The sequence below is a fragment of the Phodopus roborovskii genome, unplaced genomic scaffold (genome assembly GCF_943737965.1).
Source record: "Phodopus roborovskii unplaced genomic scaffold, PHOROB, whole genome shotgun sequence".
Taxonomy (NCBI): Eukaryota; Metazoa; Chordata; class Mammalia; order Rodentia; family Cricetidae; genus Phodopus; species Phodopus roborovskii.
In genome coordinates, this window is record NW_026126432.1 from 5,696,515 (window position 1) to 5,701,014 (window position 4,500).

Here is a 4,500-nt window from a genome sequence, read left to right on the forward strand (position 1 = left end):
AAATCATTCATTTCTAAGAAAGGAACCTTCAGAAAGATTTACAATTTTATCTGGAAGATCCAGCCAACAACTTTTATTCTTACATTAAAGTTCCTTACTTAAACTTGCCCTATGTTACTGAATATCTCTTTAATTTAGTTCTTCTCTGAATAAACCCAGTGTTCTTAGGTATTATATGGCCCCACAGTATCTTACACAACCTCCTGATTCTTGTGGCTACATTTTCCCTAAAATACTGGAAAAGCATCCCTATCATCAATGGAGGTATTTCCAAACATTCTTATCATACTCCATAATTTTGTACAGTTTTAAGAATCATATATTTCTATTACAGTTGTTCTCAGAATTTTTTAACAGTTAAGAAAATTAATTTATTAAGGATAGATGTGGGTTGTAGAGATGACTCAGTGGATAAGAATACAAACTGTTCTTGCAGGGGACCAGTCTTCAGTGCTCAGCACCCAGATCAGACTTGTCACAAATAGCATATAGCTCTAGCTACAAACGATCTGAGGGCCTCTGTGGACACTGCCCTCACATACACATAACCACACTCGAAAACATACACAACTAAAAAAGAATCAATATTTAAAAATAAAGAACAGATGTAAGCTAATACAATTAAAATACTGCTTGTGATTTCACAACAGCATCCTAAGAAGTTTACAGATGTGAAAGCATTCATTAAGCTCAGCCACTACAGTCACACAAATGAGAAAGATGAGATGGAGGAAAACGAAGAATGTGCTGAAATTCACAGAAGCAAAGCGTGACATTGGTACCCTGCAAGCCAGCACTTTAACTCAGAAATGACACTGTTGTGAAAACATGAAACAGAACCATTCAAAAAACTGCAATCCTTTATGGCTAGTGTGCACCAAACATTTATAAAATAGTAAATTAAAAGATTACTCCTGCTCCTCTATAAAATCCCTTTTTTATCTCCTCCCAACAAAACTCCTGAGATTTTTGTTTGCCAAATGTCAGCAACTGTGTGTGTGTATGTATGTGTATGTGTGCATATGTGTATGTATATTTTCTCCAGTTTAAAATTCTTATTTCTCTTTCCCAAACTTAAAGTGGTAGACTTATTTAATAGCAAAAGATATGTTGTGCACTCTGATTTATTCTCAGAAGTCAGATCCATGATCATGAACTATTAATTATGTTAACAAGTAAATATGTAGAATTTATAATGTGTCACAAGCTACAATGATGGAAAGACCACAAGTACTTGATTGAAATGTATTATATCTGGTGGAATCTAAACTGAATTTAGAGGAGAGATAAAAAAAAAATAAACAAACAAACTAAGAAAATCCACACTGTCCCAGACCAAGAAGAAGTTTCCATTTCAGTCTTGGTTGCCCACGCTACTGTTGTGATGGGTGTGAGAGGGCCTGTCATTCAGGTTTCTTAGGGCAGATAGTTTCAAACACAAATAACACTATCAACTGCTAAGGTGAGCATGTGCCTGGAATAGTTACAAGTGGAAAGAGAGGGAAGACAGGAGGAGATGAAGGAGAAGATAAGTAAAAGGGAGAAAAAGACAAGAGGAGAAAAAGAGAGTCAAGGGGAAATGGGAAAGTGGAGAGGAGTGAGGGATGGCTCAGCTTCAGCTCCCTTTGGAAGAGGCAGGTGATGATGCTGATGATAGTGATGATGTAACGTAACCACAGAACTGATGGAACCCTGTGAGCATCTTCACAGCCTCTCTCCCCTTTTTTCTTGTCCCATGCAGAGATCTAAACAGGAATGAAGAAAGATGAGAGAACTACACAGATTTGTTAAATAACAGAATGTTTGACTAAGGGGACTCAGGAAGTGCAAATAGGAGGCTGTGCTGAAATGTAGACTAAAGCAAGCACTGATGCTGAGGAGTGCTGGCGAATGGGAGCCTTGGATGACAATGATATTTGACCTCCATAATTAAAGAATGGAATTCTCTTTCCCAAGAGGAGACTGTAGAGGCTATGTGGGAGCTCAGTGTGGGGCATGGAAATAGAACACTGACATTCTAACAGTGTCCAGCTACTACATCCCACACCTTCCTCCAGGAACACTGCAGTTTAGGCCAACATCACCTCTCTGTGGGTTATTGCAACAATTCCTGGCTAACTATCCTTCCCTTTACCTCCTACGTGCATTCCCTCCACTCCCTGTGGTAATCGCTGCGAAAACTATACAAAATGAGTCAGATCGCCTTGCTTCTACAGCTTAAATCCCAATTTGCAGTAAGCCAGAGGTTATCACGGCCTCTTACTTGGCAAACGACTCCTCTCCAATCTCAAAATCTCATCCTAAACCAGTATGTCAGACACTTCGAACTGTGCCAACGTGTGGTTTTATCATCAGTTGGGAACTTGGCTCCTTTTGTTTTCTAAATTGAAAAATCTGCCAACTCGGATGGGACTAGTTTGGGTCTGCAGTTAGCCATAGCTCCTTTCAGCAAGTCTGCATCTCAATGACAAGAGAACCAACTCTATCTGCACTAAGCTAATCTGGGCTCAATTTAGCTCCTCAGAAAGAAAAAAAATTAAAACAACAAAAAAGCAGCAGGAACAATGGAAAATGAAAGGTTTAGAAAATGTAGAAGGAAATAAGATATAGAAAATAAAATAAAAGATTTAAACTAAACAAAGATGAAAAGAATTAGAGATAGCAGGCACAACGACGGAGAAGTAAGGGTGAGGAGAGACAGAATAAAAGTATAAGGAAAAGAAGAAATCTAAAACTATGATAAAAGAAGAAAAGACAGAAAAATAACAAAGAAGAACAGATGAGGGAAAATTATAAAAGGAAACTGGAAGTCCATGAGGACAAAACTTGACTACAAATATCAATTTACAGTAAATTGCAGGCCTGAGTGTGATGAGTTAAAATGATGAACCTTCTAGAATATGTCATGCAACAATGTCTCCATGCTCTAGGAACAGGAAAATTACTAAGATGGGTGTAATTTGATCACCCTAAAAGAACAGCCTGATACATTGGACTTAATATTTTACACGATGGGTCACTGGAGAAATACAGAGGGTACAAAAACAGGCTAAGGAGAGGGGCAATATATCCACCGCACACAAAGCTGATGAGAACAATGTGTAAAGAACAGTGTAAACAAGAAAAGAGTTTCCTGTACAGAGAGAGCAGAATGCTTGGACAGAGATGAGGTTAATGGGATAAAAAGAGTCTGTGCTCTGCCCATGCTGGATGTCATGGAGCAGTGGCCATCCTTCAGACACCCTGAACTAAGCCCTCTGAGTGAAAACAGCACATCCTTGCTCTGTAATTTCTTTTCTGCATCATTAATTTATCTCATACAGTCACTGAAATGCCTTAAAATTAAAATTATTTATATTTGAATAAGAAGAGTGTTGTCAAAGAGGCCCTTTATCATGTGGGGAGGCGAAGAGGGGGCCAGCCATGGAGAGTGGATTTTTGTGGTTCCCAAAAGAAGAAATGAGGTCATACAATGACAGGGCAACAGATCCAGAAAGAAGGCAACATTATAGAAAAGAGTGTATTGTAAATGGGGCCTGTTGGCTGAGTAGGGAAGGTGGGAGGTGAGGCCAAGGAAAGATAGCGTTTGGGTTTTACAGGTCTTGGGTTTATGGCTACATAATATTTCCTAGAGATACTAAACAATTCCTATATGTTGGTAGAACACAGAAATACATATATTCTGTACACATACAATTTCTACAAGTCTACACTTAGTTTGCAAATGATTGAAAGCAGACTTAAGACTAAACAAAATCTGAAAGTAGAATTCCAAAGCCAGAAATGCCATACACACTGAGTCCAAGGGAGGTAAAAGAAACATTACCAATCCAGCTTGCAATGTGGGTCTTATCGATAATCAAGTTTCTTTACAGTACAAATAAAAAGAGACCATAAAAAAAAGGAAAGCTGATTCTTCTGGGAAGCAATCGAGTTTAATTAGCTCTTTATAAGTGGTGTGATAATTGGCAGCATTCAAACTGCTGACAGCTATGCTTTCACCGTTCTTTCTTTCCTTTTTTTTTTTTTATTCCCTTTTTCCCCATGCCTCTTTTAAAGGAAGATCAAAGCTTTTATAGCGAGTGAATGCTAATGGCGCATGCATTTATGTGAGACACTTTAAAGTCCTTGAAAGACCATACATGAGCATGTTCTTTATTCTCGAATGTCTGCCTGTTAGTGTATTTGACACTATTAGCAGGAATTATCTCTATTCCCCTTCTCCTTTTAAAAAGAAAACAAGTCTAATTTAACATTTTGAAATGTTGGCTAAAATGGGAGTTGAGTAACCTTTTTGCATCTCACATGGGATCTTTACTTTGAGCCGCGAATCACCACAAAGTTAATGAGTCTCTGCCCGGCGCATGCGCCTTTGTCCACATTGTATGTTGCCAGGAGGGCCTGAATCTGCCACACAAGCTTGGGAAAGTGATTAGCCCCTCTTGTGGAATATCTGTAACGCTGACAGGTGGGAGGTGTTGCTCCTGCGGTTTGTAAAGA